Here is a 23,131-nt window from a genome sequence, read left to right as displayed (position 1 = left end):
GGACCTGCTCATTGGCTGTGCAAGGTTTTGCATTATCAACATGTTTGATTCTGTGAACCATCTCGGAATGATTCGTTTAAGAATCAAACCGGTTCGAAATGATTCGTTTAAGAATCAAACATCACTAGTGCAGATGCGGACATTCATGTTGTTGTCATAGTTTGAGTAGATGTACTGGGGATGAAGTCAAGATCAAGAACAATTTATTTGATTTTAATGTACAGTATAGGCTATTATTTTTATGATATTATTAAGATCATATCACTCTGATGATGCTGATGCAGGATTTCAAGACCTGATCATGGATGAGTGGTTAACAATTCTCTGCATGCTCACGATGATAATGTTAGTTGATTAAAGCATAATCTTTTGATGAAAGATTCTTGCGGCTGCTTGGGACACACCAGTAAATCTTCATATTCATGAATCTGGATCAGAGCTTTACTGTCATGCAGCTTGCACAGGACATAAGTAATGTTATTGGCGTAATCAGGGCCGGTTGTTCAAACAAGTGAACTAAGTGGGCGCTCCGAGGCCTCTGGCACATCAACACAAATCACCTTCTGTTTTTAAATGAGATGCAAAGATATAAAGCGTCTGTGAACAAACATCATTTATGCAGCGGAGCGGCATGTAGTTATTGCTCTGTTGGAGTCAGAGGTCTGTGTTTTACCACGTCTGATCGTTCAAGTAACGATATGAACAGGCTTTTGAAAGTGCACTATTGCTGTAGTGAAGTCGTTTATAATTGATTTGCATGTATTTAGACATGCCAACATGACACGATCCATTTCACTTCTGCAATGTGATGCATTTGATTTCAGAGTGAAATCTGATATTCAGAAAGAACATGTAGGGAGAGGCTTGAAGTTATCCTTCAGGACGGCAGGGCTGGACTGGGACAAAAAAATCGGCCCGGGCATTTTGGCCCAGACTGGCCCACTATATGATCATAAACACCACCCATCTTTGCACGCCCTTAATTATATGCATACCAACTCCTATTCCTTAAAACCACTAATGCCATGTAAAGAGTGAGAATAGGAACGAGTGAAAATTTGACATTTATTAATTAATACAGTTGAACTATACTCCACAGTGATGAATCCTAAAACAAGCTATAAGCTGCAATGGCATAGCAATACCAGTGTTTCTCACAGGATTTTTGGTAAAACTGTGGTGGGTGGACCTTGGTTCTTCTAGGGGGGTCCGGGGGCAAGGGCTACACATTAAAAAGTAAATACATTTTCTTCACAAAAAGAGTACATACTTGTATGGCGTAGTGTAACATAGGCGAATTGGGACGCAGCATATGGCTTTACACATGACGATCGCTCTGATTGGTTTTTGGAGTTTTAGGTCTATCCAATTGCGCCGAGAGGCATTTGAGCGACGTCCGTTGGTGACGCCCCTTTGGAAATGATTTGTCTATGGAGCTTTGCCAGACCATAACTCTTTACTACTGAGAATGGTCTGGTTTTAACCAGGCTAGATAAGCCCATGATCTTTTATTTTGACGCAAACTGCATCAAGCTTTTATTTTGGCGGAAAACATGGTTTACAAACAACTCTCATTAAATTTCTAGTGAATTGCGGTAATCGTCTTTATATACTGTCTATGTAATCGTCAACTATGCAGATGTAGAAATAATCTGTAACTGGGTTATGGGTTCCTACACTCGATCATGACATAGCTTAAGTGTTTTGAAAGTAGTTCTGCTTACCGCAGGCTCTACACTTTCTCATCTCTCTCCTGATCCTCCTCACTATCATCATCATCACTGGAGCTGATGAAGGGCAGAAAACATATATTTTGACACATTTTGCAGTGTCTGCTTTAAGGGCCTGGTTCTAATTTTTCACACTATATCTCTGCACAATCCTTGCGTTTCTTCTCCATCTCGCTGACTATTTTGACAGATACACACTGACACTGCTGCACGCTCGCTCACTCGTTTAAAGCTGCCATCGGCAAAAATTTTTTGATCATATTCAGTGTAATCGACACTATAATCCGACAGAACAACATAAATAAGGTGGTTTTAGAAAAAAACCCGAGCTTCTAACTCCACCTGGAGTGTGTTATTTGTTTTGCAAAAATCCAGCGCTCCCGCTTCATCAGGTCCAATCAGCGCAGGGGGGTGTGAGATCTGACTGTCAATCACAGGTCGTGCACACGCCACAGATCCCCCCTCACTCGCGCACGTTAATATCACATGCACACGCCACGCCTGAAGTTCGCCTGGAGATTGCATGAAGCGTGATGGCGGAGAGAAAATCTACTAACAAGCTTCCAATTCCTCGGTTATTGCTATCTATAGATAGATTAGCCAGGGCAGCCTACCTCCGAGTCCATGGTGTTGATAGATGCTGAAGAGACGGACGCGTTCACAGAAAATCAGGTACACACGCACAGTGACGCACTGACGAGCACGACCTCGATGGGAGGGTGCTCGCTGGTAGTGGGGAGGGGCATGAGAGTTGTAAACATTCAAAATTTTGGCTAATCGACCCAATCTGCCAGACTTGCCGACGGCAGCTTTAAAGTTGTGATTGGGCCAGCCCAGTGTCAATCAAGAAAAGAACCAATGGGCCGCTGATCTACGTGTTTCATGGGCTGGTCTGTCAGGAAAAAAAACAACTAACACTGACTTTTTTTGACCACTGCATTACACCGGCACAAACCCAGCGCCGCCAATTAAGAAAAACAAATCAAAACGAATGGGCCGCCGATGTACAAATTTTATGGGCCGTAAAAAAAAAAAAAAAAAATATATATATATATATATATAGGCCTATATATATGTATGAGTATGAGATTTATCGGGCCCAAAAAGCACGTCGGCCCACCGGGCAAATGCCCGGTATGCCCGATGGCCAGTCCAGCCCTGGGACGGTGAAAAGCGTGGATGGAGGGAATTGGAGGTGAAAATCTCGGGATTTGTGACATCAGCCGAGAAGGAAAGTTGTTTCAGAGGAAAAGCGAGTTATTATATTTTGACGAAAGATTATGAGAGTAAGAGCAGGAACATGCATTAAGGAAGTAAATAGTTAATTGTGATTTCATATTTTACATATATTAAAAATATTTATGTTTATACATTTGTATATAAATTAGTACCGTCAACTCAATTAATCGCGACAATCACACACACACACACACACACACACACACACACACACACACACACACACACACACACATATATATGTATGTATGTATGTATGTATGTACAGTGTATGTGTGTATATGTATGTATATATATATATATATATATATAATGTTTATACATATAATAATGTTAATTAATATAAAAATTATATTATATATTATTATATAAACAAACTTTTATGTTAGATGTGATTAATCGATTTGACAGCACTAATATAGATATATAAATTGTTTATATAATTAACTTTTAATATATTCAAGTTGAGTTTAAGCTTGTAATTTATTTAGTTTAAGCTTGTAATTGTGTGTTTGTGCTTGTTTCATATTTCTATTTAGCTTTCATTCATATATCAGTTTTAGTAATTTTAGTCCTTCACCTTAAAAGTATTTTACTTCACTTAGTCGAAGTTTTTTAGGTGTACGTTTTTATATTTTCTAATATATTTAACTTTATTTCAGATATATTTCAACATACGAAAACGATTGTATTAGTTTTAGTTAATAATAACACCGACTCGACGGTTTCATAATCTTTCACGGTGCATTATTAATCCCAAACGAACTGTGTTCTCAAACTCCATTGATCACCTGAGTCCTCGACTGTCTTCCCTGCTCGGGTTTAAAAAATGTTTACTCGATAAACATTTAAAGGCTGAATTACTCCGAGGGAAAAGCTCTCGACTCATAATGCCACAAACCGCTGGAAGACACGGCCAAAAATAGCTCCGGCCAAAATAAATCCGGCTGACCGGAGGGTTCACAGCATCCCAGCGCTTGCCACGTAACCCGCGATCAATATTTAATGTTCATTTTCAAGCTGTCGGCTGAAATATAGAAAATTGGTCTCCTCCAAGCTCGCGGGGCGGTGACAGAGATTGGAGTTAAATATATGGCCGCGGGATTGGAGAAGACACAACTCATCCCTGCACTTCTCTGGGAGAAAGATGGATGGCTCAGTGACTCTGACACCAACATGAATCCTCCCGCAGCAAATAAACTCATCCACGCTCCGAATAAAGACAACAAGAGCAGCTCATCGTGACGCTCCATTACAAACAGACTGGAGCGCTGGCTGGGCACACAACATATAATGACATTTTATGATGAAAAGGGAGTATACATCAGGAACAGCCGATAATGCCTGGGTATTTTTGCAGCTTGCTGTAAGATATTTTTGTCCTGTTTTGTTTGAGGCTGTATTGGCCTTTGCTGGGCATTGAAATCTCTGCCCACACGGTTATTGATCGGGCACTTATGAGAAATGGTTCGAGTGGAACACTAGCCTTCTGCACAGACGAGCTGCACGATTCTGGGTAAATTAAGAATCACTATTATTTTTTGTTTAAATCGAGATCATGATTCTGAATGGACCACTTAGGAAAATAACTAGTGCTGTCAATCAAAAAAATAAATAAATAAATGATGTACTTCATCACGGTTAATCGCACCTAACATTAAATTTTTTAATATATTTTTATATTGTAACAATTTCACATTTAATCTCCAAATTAATGTTGAAACAACATAGTTGCCTGTATTTTAAAGTCCCCCTGCAAGTCAACAATTTTATCCTTTAAAACTCATCTTTGATCACCAAAATGACATATTTAAAAAGAAAAAACTTAGTATGTGCGGTTCTATGAATATGCAAATGAGCCCCGCCTCCACTCACTCACTCAGCTCAGAGATCCACTGGTTGACGATCACACGTTGATCTGATTGGTTACAAGGTAGTTTGTGACGTCAGAAACACCAGCGATTTCAAAGCGTGTGTTTGAGACTGTCTTTGGTTCACTGCAGTTTTAAGGAGGAAATACTCAGCAATGCTGTCGACTTATGAATTTACACATGGTTTGTCTTAAAGCATATTAAAAACACCACATAGACACATAAACTACATTAATAGCTGGATTTACACCACAGGGAGACTTTAACACTTAGTTTAACTCATTTAAGACTGTGCTTCCGAGGATACTCGACAAAACGGGCATTTGGGCAAAATTGTGTGCCCATTTAAGCACTGTGTGAAGCATAAGTGTGTGTGTGTGCGTGTGTGTGTGCGTGTGTGTGTGTGCGTGTGTGTGTGTGTGTGTGTGTGTGTGTGTGTGTGTGTGTGTGTGTGTGTGTGTGTGTGTGCGTGTGCGTGTGCGTGTGCGTGTGCGTGTGCGTGTGCGTGTGCGTGTGCGTGTGTGTGTGTGTGTGTGTCACACAGACAGGAGATTCACAGACGTATACCAAAACTGATCTGCGTTCTCTTCTGTGTCTGATCACGCTTGAATGCTTTAAAAGAAGCATGTGCATTAATAAGAGCGTGATCATATTGACGGGAAAAACAGCATTAATTGCATTCATTTTTATTTTTTTATTTTGCCAGCATTAAAAATAACATACAATTCACTAGAGTTCTGACAAAATATGAATTGCTACAGTCCATTTAAAAATATTTAATTAATTTGCATTTTAAATGACTCACTCATTATATTTATCGCTCCATAAATTAGAAAATACTGTCAATAGCCAGAAGAATGTTTTCAGGAATGAAATGATATATAAATCAGGCAAATTATCCCCTCTGTAAAACCCTTCAGAATATAGACAGGAATAAAGCGGTGAAGTTTGATGTGAGTTCTGCTGAAGTGGAGATTTGACTCCTTTAAAGATGTCGTAACTGAAATCCACAAACCCAAATACATAACGTGTCATAAAACACTTATGGATGTTTTCTGTCCACTTTAGCCTGAAATATTATGGAGGCAAAATCACAGAATTGACTAGTGCATATTAAAATAATGTGTCTTGTCTTAAAGGGGAGGTATAATGCCCTTTTCACAAGATGTAAAATAAGTCTCTGATGTCCCCAGAGCGTGTGTGTGAAGTTTTAGCTCAAAATACCCCACAGATATTTGTATATAGCATGTTAAAATTGTCGCTTTTTGAGGGTTAGCAAAAACGCACCATTTTGTGTCTGTCCCTTTAAATGCAAATGAGCTGCTGCTCCCAGCACAGGGGGCGGAGCTTCAAGAGCTCGTGTCCTTTTACCTCTCACACACATGCACTGAACATTTCAAAAAATTTTAACCTTTTATGTTCAAACCGGAGTCAGACTATGATGGAGAGACTCAATAAGAAGAGACAACATGTAGACAAATTTCTGAATGTTAGTTGATGAATTTATGAAGCTGATGTGTAGTTATCTTCTAGTCATTGATTAGCATATTCTGTCATGATAATCTATAAATCGTGTTCAGGGGGCGGGGTTTATGTAAATTCTAGGGTTTGTGATGTCACTAACCCGGGAGGAATGTGGTGTAGTCTCTACCAGCCGTTTGTTGTAGTCCTTAAAAAGTGATTTCTGTAAAAGCAAATATCTCCCTTTGCTTTGAACTTTGAGCATCGTAACTTTGCAGATGTTGTTTATGATCAAACAGCAACATTACACACTTACTAAAGTTAGAAAAGTCAAATCATAATCAACCACCCCTTTAAATATTTTGGATACTTTACTGTCATGTGTTACACTTGTTTGTGTCCATTCCACAGATTTTCCCACAAAAAAGCGCTGAATGTTAGAAAAGTAATAAATCCCAAAGCCCTCTGAGCCTATATGAATTATGGACATGTAATATGTCTCCGTGTGACCCGCTCCAGGGCAGTGTGAACGCTCCTGACATGAAGATGAGCACAAGCGCTCTCTGGACGACTGTTCTCGTCTCTTCAGGGGCCGGCGACAGCACAGGACAAATAACACTGTGACTCCGTGACCCTGAGCTGAGCCGAAGCGCTAGCTAGCGGCCTGACACTGCTCATGCTAATGCTAATGAGGGCATTTTCTCCTGAGCTCACACACTCACAACACGACGAGCTAAATAAAGGGCTAGATCTGACCTGGGGACGTCCTGAATGGGGGATTTCTTTCTTTCTCAAAATGAAAGGCTTTCTTTTAAATGCCCTTCTTTAAGCAGTTCGATGAAATGAACTATTATGAACCCCTGAAGTCAGTTAATTCTGACAAAACCTTTATTTTAACCTTCAAATTGTATATTAAGTTGTGTGTTAATATTTATATATATATATATATATATATATTTTTTTTTTCTATTCTACCATGATACAAATTATTTAAGCAAAGTAAATTATTTTATTTATTCATTTACTAGTAATAAAAGGTAATTGAATTAATACATTAATTAATCAATTTATAAATTATTTAATTTAATTATTTTCATCTTTTTAATTCTAAGATGAACAAATTTGACCCAGAAGTGAGCTAAATCTGTTTTATTTAAATGTAATGTAAATACATACATTTAAATGTAAATAATTTACAAAAATTATATGTAAAGTTGTGTGTGTGTGTGTGTGTAATTAAATTATTATTTTTAATATATATTTCTATACTTATAAATGATTGATACATTTATGTATTTATAAAAAATAATAAACATTATTCAATTATTCATTTAATTAAATTATTTTTATTTATTTTTTATTGTAAAGTGCTAAACGTTTACTGTTGTGGTTAGTGTGTGAATTTGGTGTGGCGAAATTTAAGTGTGTGAGTGTGTGTATGTGCGTGTGTGAGTGTATGTGTGTTTGAGAGAGTGTGTTTGTGAGAGTGCATTTGTGAGTGTGTATGTGTGTGTGTGTGTGTGTGTGTGTGTGTGTGTGTGTGTGTGTGTGTGTGTGTGTGTGTGTGTGTGTGTGTGTGTGTGTGTGTGTGTGTGTGTGTGTGTGTGTGTGTGTGTGTGTGTGTGTGTGTGTGTTTATAAACACGAGTCTTAAAGTACTGGCTGCTAAATTGTAAGATTCACATTCCGCTGCTGTAGTTCATTAACCGGCCGCTGCTCTTCATTTATCTTGATCAATCGACAGGTCGGTCCAGACGGCGCAGTTCTCCACAACACACTCCACTTACAGTAACGCTGACTCACACACAACTCAGCGTCCTGCAATTAAACAGATACGACCTCAGAGAGTTCATCCCGGATCCGGCCCGCGGGTCACGCCAGTCCATAACTCCAGATGAGTTTAAGCGGCTAATAAACTCCAGCATTGAGCGAGCTCAGATCAATGCGTCCCTTCATGTCTGCCTTTGCTTTGAGGCTGGTCAAAAAAGCAGAAGAAAATGAGAGAAAGACGTGTAGCTGGAATAAGCATATTCATTAAAAAGCGTCTTTTGGCAGCGTTATCGTGTGTGTGTGTGTGTGTGTGTGTGTGTGTGTGTGTGTGTGTGTGTGTGTGTGTGTGTGTGCGTGCTTCCCACATTCAAGCCGGCGACCTGTGTGGAAAATAAATTGAGAGCCTTAGGGTTTGTGCTTTTAACTCTACACATGTTGGTAAATTCAAAACCCGCTCGCATTTGCATATCTAATTTCTCTCTCCGTTGAATTATTTTGATCTTTTGCTCCAATAAAACCATTTGTTTTGCGTGTTGGTGAAGCGTTTGTACAGCAGCATCACCGCAGGCCTGCTTTCTTCTTCTTCTGGCCGTGTTGGAGAGAGTTTCTTTGCTCTGTCTTAAACGCTGTGGATATTTCCCAGGTGGCTCTGGGATGTTCCAGGTTTTCTTTTCTCTTAGCTGTGGCTTTTTGCTTCTTCCGCATGTAGTCTCAACGGGCTTTATTGAAAATGACAAGGTCATGGGGCGCGTGAATGGGGAATATTAGCAATCAGCATTAGCATCGGTACGCTGGAGCTTTTATTGAACAGAATATGTGCAGAAATGCAAGTGAATAAAGCAGGTGTTCTGTGGCCTTGGCTCTGGATGTATTTTCTCCACAGGGATTTGAAAACATCCTTCAAAAACTAGAAAAGCATCCAGGTCAGAGGTCATGACCTGCTCTGTGAAGCACTAGTGCACATGATTTAAAGGGATACTCCACCGAAAAATGAAAATTCTGTCATCATATACTCACCCTCATGTTGTTTCAAACCTGTATGTATTTCTTTCTTCTGCTGAACAGAAAGGAAGATATCTAGAAGAATGTGAGTAACCAGACAGTTTTAGATACTATTGACTTCCATAGTATATTTTTTTCCTAAAGAAGGTATTTTAGGAGTATTCACAAACAAGTATTCATTACTTCAATGAACTCATCGTTTCTGCCTTAAATTATTACATCGTTTAAATGATTTAATTTTTTTTGCTAACTGTGATTTTATTTATATATACATATATACAGTACAGGTCAAAAGTTTGGACACATTACTATTTTTCATGTTTTTGAAAGAAGTTTCTTCTGCTCATCAAGTCTGCATTTATTTGATCAAAAATACAGATTTTTTTTTTTTTATATATATTGTGATATATTATTACAATTTAAAATAATTGGTTTTCACTTTATTATACTTTAAATGATCATTTATTTCTGTGATGCAAAGCTGAATTTTCAGGATCATTACTCCAGTCTATCACATGATCCTCCAGAAATCATTCTAATATGATGATTCATTATCAAAGTTGGAAACAGTTCTGCTGCCTAATATTTTTTCATAACCTGTGATACTTTTTTAGGATACTTTGATGAATAAAAAGTAAAAAAAAAATAAAAATAAGAAAAAGAAACAAATGTTTTAAAAATAGAAATCTTTTGTAACAACAATATCCACTACTGGTCAGTCATTTGGGATCAGTCATTTTTTTTCTTTCTTTTTTTTTAAATAAATCAATACTTTTATTCAGCAAGGTTGTGTTAAATTGATAAAAAGTGATAGTAAAGAAGATTTATATTATTAGAAAAAAAAATTTATTTTGAAAAAATTTAGTTCTTTTTAACCTTTTATTCATCAACTATATTAGGCAGCAGAACTGTGTCCAACACTCATAATAAATCAGAATATTACAATGATTTCTGAAGGATCATGTGATAGACTGGAGTAATGATCCTGAAAATTCAGCTTTGCATCACAGAAATAAAAGATAATTTAAAGTATAATAAAATGAAAACCAATTATTTTAAATTGTAATAATATATCACAATTTAAAAAAAAAAAAAAATCTGTATTTTTGATCAAATAAATGCAGGCTTGATGAGCAGAAGAAACTTCTTTCAAAAACATTAAAAATAGTAATGTTTCCAAACTTTTGGCCTGTACTGTATATTTCTGAAATGCATAACTTGGACAGTTATCTCTGATAACATATCATTCTAAATTGTAATGTGGACTCATGCATCTCTGTAAAGCTGCTTTGAAACGATGTGTATTGTGAAAAGCGCTATACAAATGAATGTGAATTGAATTGAATATTTTGAGATTTTCAATGCTTCATGGCATGTGGGTGGAAACTTATATGCTCTTCTTTCTTTCTTTCTTTCTTGCTTTCTTTCTTTCTTTCCTTCCTTCTCTCGTCTCTCTCTGGATCTCTGACTGACACATGAGGAACTGAACAAACACTAGATTCATCTTGGCAGCTTCTCTCTCCAGGCCCTGAGATGTTTTTCTGACTTTCAGTGCTGGGAGCGCTAAACTCTTGGCATACGCTTCACAAACGCTCATGCAATCAGAGACGGAGAGCCAGTTCAAGCATCTGAAACTAAAGCATCAATTTGCTGCTCTTCAGAGCTGTGAAGGATTCGGTGAGCGAGTGTTTCGCTGTTTGTGTGCCGTTTGGAAAAAGAGACCATCGGAGAAACTGCCATTGAGATGAATGGGAAAGCTAATGATGGCTTTTAATACATTGAGACCTGCATTAAGAAAGGTTTATCCTGCTGAAGCTGTTCAGTGGAGATTATGATTGTGTAGATGCAGTTCGGTCCCTGTGCAGCAGAGGGCGACATCACAGAGACAGGTGAATTTAATCATCAGAAAATAAATCATGATTTTATCAGCTTCTGATTATTAATGCTTCCTTCTTGTCTGTTGCTTTGAGGTCATAAAATGGACTTTTAGCAGATAAACACACTTTAAAAACATTGAGATATTGAGTTCAGTCAACCAAAGCATCTAAATGCCTCTGAAGATTGTAATACGGTTCATTTTCTGCCTTTGTGAACTTACTTGAGACAATCTTATTTGCATGAAAGGTGTAGAAAATGATCAGTCTCCCTTTGCTCTTCTGCTCTAAAATAATTATGCTCTTGCACATGCCTTTTGATTTTTTCCCCTGAAGAACTTTTCGCATTTCAGATTTAAACTTTTATTATTTATTTTCATTATGCATTGCATATATTATAGGATTATAGGAGTGAATGTTGAGGTTTGCAGCAAGCCTCTCTCTCTTCTCTCTCTCTCTCTCTCTCTCTCTCTCTCTCTCTCTCTCTCTCTCAGAGCCCACTTCATTGCTGTATATCTGCTACTGTAAGTGAAGTGGATTGTGCAGATTGATCCATCGAGTCAGAATCATCACAGATGTTATTCACTGGCATCACGCAAGACATCTGATTATTAAATACATCTGTAGTTATATTTGATGATAATTGTCATGTTTTGATGATGAGGTGAGGCGTTACGGATAACTCTCTTAAATAACACAAAAGAATGAAGTCCAAAATGAAAATAAATGAAAAACAACCAACACAAGACCATGAACTGAGAGAACTGAAAATAGTTGAATGCAATACGAACCAGGTCTGAACTAATCAATGCAACAATGAATCACCAGAACGAAAACAGAAGAAAACACAGGAAATGATGAAGACAAACTAAAACCTTGACTTTAAAAAAAATAAAAATGAAACAACAACAGAACGTGACAATAATGAGGTTAGAACTACATCTTAAAAATGCTTGGCAACAAAATGTTTGTGTGTATATTTCCAAATAATTCTACCGAATTTGAAGTCTAGACAAAATGTAAACTAAAACACAGATTTTTTTTTTTTTTTGCAACACATGTTTCTAATATTATTGTGCAAGATTCCCCAGCGCACATACGGTAATTCAGATCAACGTTAACCTTTGGTAAAGTTTTATGATAATATGCTTGCACTGATTTTGAATGGCCGTAAATGAAGAAAGATGCTGTTTGTGTTCAGATAGTGGCATTTGCAGCACCAATGTGTCACTATATGGAGGTTGCAAATGACTTTAAGCGTACAGATGTAATTTTAATGGCTGACTAAAGCAGGAAATGTCCATTCTGATGAATCTGATGTCTCAGACTAGTTCTTGAAGATCTGGAATCATATTAAAGTGGAGATGACATTCACAGGGAAAGTCACGTGTCAGATGAGATGCATGTGCTGTCTTCAGTCCCTTCACAAGAACTGGAGCAGAATGTTACTGACTGGCTCATGCTCTCAGAGAGACAGACAGGTAGAGGCAGACAGGTAGAGACAGACAGGTAGAGACAGACAGGAAGAGACAGACAGGTAGAGACAGACAGGTAGAGGCAGACAGGAAGAGACAGACAGGTAGAGACAGACAGGAAGAGACAGAGACAGACAGGTAGAGACAGACAGGAAGAGACAGACAGGTAGAGACAGACAGGTAGAGGCAGACAGGAAGAGACAGACAGAGAGGCAGACAGGTAGAGACAGACAGATAGAGACAGACAGGTAGAGGCAGACAGGAAGAGACAGACAGGTAGAGGCAGACAGGAAGAGACAGACAGGTAGAGGCAGACAGGAAGAGACAGACCGGTAGAGGCAGACAGGTAGAGACAGACCGGTAGAGGCAGACAGGTAGAGACAGACCGGTAGAGGCAGACAGGTAGAGACAGACAGGTAGAGGCAGACAGGTAGAGACAGACAGGAAGAGACAGAGGCAGACAGGTAGAGACAGACAGGTAGAGACAGACAGATAGAGACAGACAGGTAGAGACAGACAGGAAGAGACAGACAGGTAGAGGCAGACAGGAAGAGACAGACAGGAAGAGACAGAGGCAGACAGATAGAGACAGACAGGTAGAGACAGACAGATAGAGGCAGACAGGTAGAGACAGACAGGAAGAGACAGAGAGGAAGAGACAGACAGGAAGAGACAGACAGATAGAGACAGACAGACAGACAGGTAGAGACAGACAGGTAGAGATGGGCAGGTAGAGACAGACAGGTAGAGACAGACAGATAGAGACAGACAGGTAGAGATGGGCAGATAGAGACAGACAGGTAGAGACAGACAGGTAGAGATGGGCAGATAGAGACAGACAGGTAGAGATGGGCAAGTAGAGACAGACAGGTAGAGACAGACAGATAGAGACGGACAGGTAGAGATGGGCAGATAGAGACAGACAGGTAGAGATGGGCAGATAGAGACAGACAGGTAGAGATGGGCAGATAGAGACAGACAGGTAGAGATGGGCAGGTAGAGGCAGACAGATAGAGACAGACAGGTAGAGATGGACAGGTAGAGACAGACAGTAGGGACAGACAGATAGAGACAGACAGGTAGAGATGGGCAGATAGAGACAGACAGGTAGAGATGGGCAGGTAGAGACAGACAGGTAGAGACAGACAGATAGAGACAGACAGGTAGAGATGGGCAGATAGAGACAGACAGGTAGAGATGGGCAGGAAGAGACAGACAAGTAGAGATGGGCAGATAGAGACAGACAGGTATGGGCAGATAGAGACAGACAGGTAGAGATGGGCAGATAGAGACAGACAGGTAGAGATGGGCAGATAGAGACAGACAGGTAGAGATGGGCAGGTAGAGGCAGACAGATAGAGACAGACAGGTAGAGATGGGCAGGTAGAGACAGACAGTAGGGACAGACAGATAGAGACAGACAGGTAGAGATGGGCAGATAGAGACAGACAGGTAGAGATGGGCAGATAGAGACAGACAGGTAGAGACGGGCAGGTAGAGACAGACAGGTAGAGACAGACAGATAGAGACAGACAGGTAGAGATGGGCAGACAGGCCGAGTGTCTGCACCCGAGGAGATGGATAAACAGGTTACTGAGGATGGATTCTCTGAATCACATATAATCATCTCCAGAAACTATCTTATTCCCTGACACACACACACACACACACACACACACACACACACACACACACACACACACACACACACACAGACAGGAGCAAACTGGCACAATACAAAAGCTATAAACAAGATAAACAACAAAACATCAGTTATAATTCCATATGTATCTGTTTCAAAAACATATTTAGCTCATACTTTTACTTTTAAAACCTCCAAGACTAATATTTGTTCTCATTCATAAATGCACATAAGATTACAAATAAGATCTCAGTTGTTTATCCTAGACCAGTGGGTTTCAATCCACAGAACTGCACATTTCGGATGTCCTTTCTTGGTGAATGTAGTACATCTGAATTACATTCAAACTACACTAATGCATACCTGGTGTACCTCAAGGCTCAGTTCTGGGCCCTCTACTTTTCACTAGTTAACACTTGGACTAATAATCAGATGCTTTGGGTTCTATTTATTTTAGCATACAGATTTATTTTAGCATTTCTCGCTCCTGAGTGTTTCCTCTATACACAACTTGCATCAAAGAACTCATATGGCTGGAGGCAAATCACCTTAAAGGGAAAGTTCACCCAAAAATGACAATTCTGTCATCATTTACTCACCCTTATGTTGTTCCAAACCTGTATGAGTTTCTTCTGCTGAACACAAAAGAAGATATTTTGAAGAATGTTGGTTACCAGTTGATGGTAGCCATTGACTTCCATAGTATTTTTCCCCCCATCTACATAATATTTCTGGTATTCTTCAAACCTCTCCTAGTCAGCAGGATGCTGAAACTTGCATTCCTCTAACAGTCTAACCTAACTTTATAAAGCAACCTTTGAAAGGCTCTTGAAAGGTGCTATATAAGTAAAAATAATAATAATAATAAAAGAAAAAATCTTATTATTATACATATTTTTCGAAGTTGTAGCCTACGTAAAACGATTATTGGAGTATGTTTTACAAGAAAATATTTCAGTCTTTCAACTTAAAAAAAAATCCCTTTTAATTCAACAATTAAGACTTGCTCTTTTTTTGATAATTATTTGTGAAATTTACTAGCGATTTCATTGTTAAAGTTGTTTTAAAGCAAATCCAACAATTTTTTTTTTTTTTTTTTTTTTTTTATCGAATATGCCTATTTGTCATGAATGCCGATCATGCAAAAATCGTGATGACCCTCTTTATTTTCTTTCTTCAAGCAATATATATATATATATATATATATATATATAGGCTATATTATTATTTTTTTATTTTTTTATTTTTTTAATTATTTTTTTTTTTGTGGGTGAATGTGATCTGCACATGTTCTTGACGGGTTTTGTGCAATGCTGTGTGATGATGATGAGTGAACGCAGATCCACTCTATTCACACTGAATCACAGCGCGAGGACACCCACACTGCGCTCTCTCTCTCTCTCTCTCTCTCTCTCTCTCTCTCTCTCTCTCTCTCTCTCTCTCTCTCTCTAAGAGGCGGCGCATGCACTCATTCGTCTGTACTGGGAGTTTCAGTTCCGATCCTCTTCATCACACAGAACTAAACCTGCAGACAGTTTCCCCGCGGATCCCGCGCGCGCGCGCACTGCAGATGCGTGAACAGTTTTGCGGTTTCCTTCCACAGAGACTCACAAAGGAAATATATACACACATATATATCAGACACGCGCATCATTCCGACGGACCGAACCGGGTCTGGATCATCAGGCAACAGGAGGATCTCAAACACAGTCCGAGTGGATGTTGAATCGCGCTTTCCATGGTGCTGAAAATGATCTGATCTGATCTCAGTCCCTCATCATCATCATCATCATCGTCAGCATCTGCACAGGTCGGTTCCGATAGTTTTATTGTCTTCCTGCACAAAGGGATTTATTGCACTTGTATGAGAAGGTGGTTAAACATCTCACAGCCCTTACACAAACTTACCATGCTGACCACACGTTTTTGACTAAATACTATACTTGTTTGCATTCGCTTACTGTAAAACTGTGGCACAAGGTTTTTAAGTCTATTTGATTGATTTATGACTGTACAATAGTAACTAGTAGCTATGGCATTTTACCACACTATGGTATGGTTTCCATGATAAACTTTTTGTAAGGTTGACGTTATGCTCAGGTTACTGACAGTCTGCAGAATGATTCAATTGTTGAATATACCAATGGGCTTTAATTGATTCCAATATGGGTAGTTTTACAACTCAAAATGTTGAGGATTTTGAGAAATGAAGGTGCAACTCCATCAGGATTCTGTTCATGCACAAATAATGTCACTTCTTCCATGATGATCACAAAGAAATGATGCATGTTCAAGTGATTTTATTCTTGGAAGATGCAAGGACTTACCGGTCATCATGCATGAGACTTTAAACAAGTTGCCAAAGTTATTCATTTGAATTCTGAAGCATGCATGGACTTCAAATGCAAGTTTAATCTTTAATGCGTAAGATTTTCACATGAGTATCTGCTCTGTAGATGTTTTTTAATGTTGTGCAGTTCAAGATGAACTCAGATAGATTCAATTACTGGATTGCAGTGTTTTGATAAATGTTAAAATTTCAGACTCTGCAATTCAATCCTTGTATTTTGAGGTCAGAGCATAAAGTTTTTTAGATTTATAAAACTAGTGGTGCATTTATCCAGCACACATGCCCTTCGTTATTTTTTTCACTGCTTTGTCATTTTTTGAACACGCCACATTAATTCAAGGATGCTCTGATTTACATTGTAAAGCTGTGTAGAAGCGACAGCCGTGACATCGGTGTGAGAAACATGACGAATGATGCTGTCAAGCTCCATCGGTGGTCAGTCAGGTCGCTATCTGTCCTTCTCTGCTGTAATTTAGATTCAGACTGTGAGAATGCTCCTGTCAGGACTATATATCATGTATCCAGAATGAAAGAAAAAATCAGCAAAACCTGCAGCATCTGTCATTGAACTGGAAAGAGTGAGTGCGTGTGTAAAATATATAAAGAGTCAGGTCAAGTCAACTCACCTTTTATTATATAGCACTCTTTACAATACAGATTGTTTCATAATGCAACAAAAGAGACTTAATGAAGTTCTCACTTTGGTTTCTTTGTGTCAGTTTCGGCTATAAATAGTAACAAACGTAACTCTAAGAGTGGAGCGTTTCAACGCCGAGATCAAGGGTTTGATTTCTCGGGAAAACATACTAATTTGTGTGAGTTATTTGGCAAAATGACAGTTTCATAGTCACCAAGAAATCAAAATTGACAATTCAAAATTTTATTGGAATATTGCAATTATTTATCCGTGCACATCATAATTGTTTTACATGAATGTGCCTTGTATTCTATAATAATTTTATTCCCTGATGATGTGTTTACTGGTGCGAGGGCGGGGCAACCTGTCACTCACATGAAATCCACCAATCAATTCCCCACAGACAAAATGAAGCCCCGCCCACATTTGTTCTTGTTCCAGAAGTGTTTTATTCATACATATGTCACAATAGGGAAGGAAAGACTGCCGTACCTTCCTTTTCATGCTGTCTTTGGTATCAGTTTGAGACGTTGCTCTTGAGGAACATCTGAAGAACGTCTCAATCCACTCTCTGTTTTCTCTGTTGTATTGCTAGCTTGAGTCGTTGTTAGCAAGCGTTGGGCTGGAGCTGCTGGTGTACCGCGGGGTCTGACGCACGCAGGCTGCGCTGTCAGGTTGTGTGTGTGTGTGTGTGTATGGAGAGTCTCAGCGCTGGCAGGAACACACAGTCACACTCCAGATGGCTCCCATGTTCCCTGCGTTCCCACAGACCTGAGGAAAGATCCGCTCCAGACTCCGCAGGGGAGCAGAGCTGCATGCAAAGCGTTTGTGTAGAACCGTGTTACAGCGTGCATGTGGATATGCTCCTTTAAAGAGGACATATTCTGCTCTTTCTACACGTTCATCTTTCTTTAGTGTGTAATGTAATGTTGTATAGAGTTATTCTCTATATCAGTGTCCCTGAAACGCCTACATCGTAGTCTTGAGTTTCTTCCGGGAACGAACACGTCACAATATTCCTCTCTGGTGCTCTTCGCGTGTCGGTCAAAAATAACCGAAAAGTACTTTTTTTTTTCAATGCAATGAATGTTCTATATTTTAGTTCGATAATGTATTTTACTTAATATTTTGTATTTTTAGGGGATTTTATGCTACTAAATTATATTTACACTGCATTTATAATCCATTTCTTCACTTTTTGAGCATAGACCTGAAAAGTAAATTTCCAACTTAAACTGCAGTAAATCTTGAATGCTTTAGAGCGACAGACTTCAGTTTGATCTCTTTTCAAAGATGACACATGGCAAATTGTTGGTGAAGTGAACTTAAAAAACGTTACAGAATTTTACGTTTATTGTTATGAAAAATTAATTTATATGAAATATATATTTTCTACGGAGCCCCTAAAGGGACCTTTGCAAAAATAAAAATATACAGACTTTCTCGTGAGCACGAGATACGTTTCTCGTGACCAAGTGAAAGTTTGTATATTTTTATTTTTGCAAAGGTCCCTTTAGGGGCTCCGTAATTTTCAAAAAACATGTTAAACTCTAAAACTGTTAGAAAATCAACGCCATAAATCTAAACAAGTTGTGTCCAAAAATTGAGGTTGATGTCTCAAAAAATGAGCTTTTAGTAAGATTTTGTTTGGCTGCAGTACCAAACGCCTCCACTAGAGGAAATTCGTCTCCCATTAATTTCTAATGCGCTCATTTTTGACCGCTAGGAGCACAAGTGTGACTGTTTATTTCAGGACCATTTAACCTTTTTGAATCATGTCCATGATTTTTGTGTTCACACAGCAAGTGCCAAAACCTTTATCAAGTTTCGTACCATTCTGATGAAGAATTAAAAAATTTCGGACCGAAGAGCACCGGAGGATAATTAATGCGCAGAATAAAGGGGTGGGGCCTGATTGAGTTAGTTAGTAGTGTGTTAAACTGGCGGTTATGGTAAGGGGCGGGACATTTCCCAAACACACTCGAAGCGCTCGACCAATCACAACACACTGATCCAGCCGACCAATCAGAGCACCGTGTGCTTTTCAGAAGGAGGGGCTTCATAGAGACAGGAAGTAAACAGAGCGTTACTGACAGACTGGGAAGAGAGGAGCCGCAACAATGGAGAATATGAGGAAAATAATCAACATTCAAGCAGGAAAACCTGTTCTAGTAGAGCCTGAAACAACATCAACACTCTGAAAAAGGGCATATAGTTCCTCTTTAATATCTGTGCATGCAATGGGGATCAATGGTACACATTTGCATGGGCTCGAGTTACTTTAACAGATTCAAACGAGGCTGGTGTTGATTTTATAGAGATTCACCTGCATGTGCATATGAATGTGTGCATGCTTCTTCATTACTTAATCTCGATTCCTTTAATTAGATAAATATGGACTTGAAGGGAGCAATCAGTCTTGTGTTCATGTATTGATTTTCAATACTAAATTACATTCACTTTCTTCAGTGCAACTGAAAATTGAAGCTTAATTCCCTAAATTTGGGTTTAATCAAGATAAAATACTTTCCTCCATTAGAATACACTTTAATCAGGTTTGATAGTCAAATTTGCACAGTAGAGAAGAACATTTGGCCCGAATGCATTACTGAACTGAATGAGGATGGCAGAGACAGAGAGAGAGTGTCTTCAGATGTGTTTCTGGAAGGAGGCCTGGGCTTTCAGATGAAAAGCTTCTTATTTCTATCTGGGTCCTTTTCAGCTCAACAAAAAGCCATTAACCATTTAGATAAAGAGGGAACAGACCTGCGTCAGTTCACTATAGGGATATGAATGTGAATATGAATGAGATTTTACATGCAGTGGCATTTCACACCTCGTTTATTTTGCTGTTAACAAATAATGATGATATTTTCTGGTACCCTTGTGAAAAAAGTGCATGTGTACTGTACTTCAAATCATACAAGTATATTTGTCATTACTGTACCTGCAGAATATAATAAAACAAAAGCAAAGCAAAAGGCCACTTTCCACATTCTGTCACATCTGTCCACATTCATTACGTCACATCTGTCCACATTCATTACGTCACATCTGTCCACATTCATTACGTCACATCTGTCCACATTACGTCACATCTGTCCACATTCATTACGTCACATCTGTCCACATTACATCACATCTGTCCACATTCATTACGTCACATCTGTCCACATTCATTCCGTCACATCTGTCCACATTACATCACATCTGTCCACATTCATTCCGTCACATCTGTCCACATTACGTCACATCTGTCCACATTCATTACGTCACATCTGTCCACATTCATTCCGTCACATCTGTCCACATTACGTCACATCTGTCCACATTACGTCACATCTGTCCACATTCATTCCGTCACATCTGTCCACATTACGTCACATCTGTCCACATTCATTACGTCACATCTGTCCACATTACATCACATCTGTCCACATTCATTACGTCACATCTGTCCACATTCATTCCGTCACATCTGTCCACATTACATCACATCTGTCCACATTCATTCCGTCACATCTGTCCACATTACGTCACATCTGTCCACATTCATTACGTCACATCTGTCCACATTCATTCCGTCACATCTGTCCACATTACGTCACATCTGTCCACATTCATTACGTCACATCTGTCCACATTCATTCCGTCACATCTATTCCGTCACATCTGTCCACATTCATTACGTCACATCTGTCCACATTACGTCACATCTGTCCACATTCATTACGTCACATCTGTCCACATTCATTACGTCACATCTATTCCGTCACATCTGTCCACATTCATTCCGTCACATCTGTCCACATTACATCACATCTGTCCACATTCATTCCGTCACATCTATTCCGTCACATCTGTCCACATTCATTACGTCACATCTGTCCACATTCATTACGTCACATCTGTCCACATTCATTACATCACATCTGTCCACATTACATCACATCTGTCCACATTCATTACGTCACATCTGTCCACATTCATTACGTCACATCTGTCCACATTCATTACATCACATCTGTCCACATTCATTCCGTCACATCTGTCCACATTCATTCCGTCACATCTGTCCACATTCATTACGTCACATCTGTCCACATTCATTACGTCACATCTGTCCACATTCATTACGTCACATCTGTCCACATTACGTCACACATCTGTCCACATTACGTCACACATCTGTCCACATTCATTACGTCACATCTGTCCACATTCATTACGTCACATCTGTCCACATTCATTACGTCACATCTGTCCACATTCATTACCTCACATCTGTCCACATTCATTACGTCACATCTGTCCACATTCATTACGTCTCATTACGTCACATCTGTCCACATTCATTACATCACATCTGTCCACATTCATTACGTCACATCTGTCCACATTCATTACGTCACATCTGTCCACATTCATTACGTCACATCTGTCCACATTCATTACGTCACATCTGTCCACATTCATTACATCACATCTGTCCACATTCATTACGTCACATCTGTCCACATTCATTACGTCACATCTGTCCACATTCATTACGTCACATCTGTCCACATTCATTACGTCACATCTGTCCACATTCATTACGTCACATCTGTCCACATTCATTACGTCACATCTGTCCACATTCATTACATCACATCTGTCCACATTCATTACGTCACATCTGTCCACATTCATTACGTCACATCTGTCCACATTCATTACGTCACATCTGTCCACATTCATTACGTCACATCTGTCCACATTCATTACGTCACATCTGTCCACATTCATTACGTCACATCTGTCCACATTCATTACGTCACATCTGTCCACATTCATTACGTCACATCTGTCCATATTACGTCACATCTGTCCACATTCATTACGTCACATCTGTCCACATTACGTCACATCTGTCCACATTCATTACGTCACATCTGTCCACATTCATTACGTCACATCTGTCCACATTCATTCCGTCACATCGGGTCCACATTCATTACGTCACATCTGTCCACATTCATTACGTCACATCTGTCCATATTCATTACGTCACATCTGTCCACATTACGTCACATCTGTCCACATAAAGAAGAGTCTCGACTAGTCGGCTATGAGTGTGAGGATGTTGGAGGTGGAGATTTATAGCCTTTTCTCACAGCACTTCATATAATTAAACTTATCAATTTGATGGCGGATCCAGAAAGGTTCAAACGACAATCACCAGGAGATTCACCCGCTGTAAAACGCGAAAGACTTAGGACTTCGGAGAAAAAAACAGACTGACACCGGCCCATGCGAAAACAAGGATAAATATCGGAAGGGCATTAAATGTCACGCAATGCTGATGTTGTTAACATTAACAATTTGAGAAAAAAGTATAATTTGCATGGTTCGACATGATATGATAATCGTTAGATTTAATCGCCGTGATTTACTGCAATGCTTTTTCCCCCTTAGTTGGTCAGAACTAAAGTGGATGTTACTTGTTCAGAACATTTCCCGGTGAAAATTCGTATGTTGGTCACACTTCCAAAAAGTATAATCTGTGATTGTGAATGCCGGGATCCACACCGGCGATGACTGACAGCCACACATTCTCCTCAAAACATTAATTAATCCGTGCTGTGCCGAGCCGAGGCACAACCCACGTAAAGCTGATCATACCGCGAATAACTGCAATAGCAGATTTCGGACAGAGATGGCGACAGAGAGGAAGAACTACGGACTGCAGCTTTAATTACACGATACACGAATTTGAATCATGATTTCAAATGTTGTCTAAGAATACAGAGTTATAGAATTGAGATGCAGCATTTTGACTATTACAAGTTTCCGAATTAGCCGTTTAAATTTTGTCACATAATATAGAATTATAGAATTAAAGGGATAGTTCAGTCAAAAATGAAAATTGTGCAAAAAATATGCATAGCATTAACCCTGTTTTCATTTTTATGGGCTGAAATTCAACATGGTTGTATATTTAGGCTGTGAATATTTCAATTCAAAACATTTCACACACATTTTCATTAATATAAATGCAATAATCCATATTCACCTTTCAGATTTCACTTCCAAAATATT

At 39.0% G+C, this 23,131-nt stretch overlaps 1 protein-coding gene across 2 annotated transcripts in view; it reads left to right on the top strand.

The window, feature by feature from the left end:
- Positions 1 to 23,131, top strand: part of chst8 (carbohydrate (N-acetylgalactosamine 4-0) sulfotransferase 8) — a 219,110-nt gene that overhangs the window by 1,680 nt on the left and 194,299 nt on the right. The window contains exon 1 of one of the 2 annotated variants that reach the window (XM_082182381.1): positions 15,453 to 15,873. The exons of the other annotated variant lie outside the window; for it this stretch is intronic. The gene's annotated coding sequence lies outside the window, so the exon portion shown is untranslated. Of the gene's footprint in view, positions 1 to 15,452; positions 15,874 to 23,131 lie in introns of those variants that run through there. 2 annotated transcript variants of the gene reach the window in all.

This window comes from Leuciscus leuciscus, assembly GCF_965113295.1.
Source record: "Leuciscus leuciscus genome assembly, chromosome: 10".
Taxonomy (NCBI): Eukaryota; Metazoa; Chordata; class Actinopteri; order Cypriniformes; family Leuciscidae; genus Leuciscus; species Leuciscus leuciscus.
Note: the sequence above shows the minus strand (reverse complement) of the source record. Positions and strands in the feature narration are given on the sequence as shown.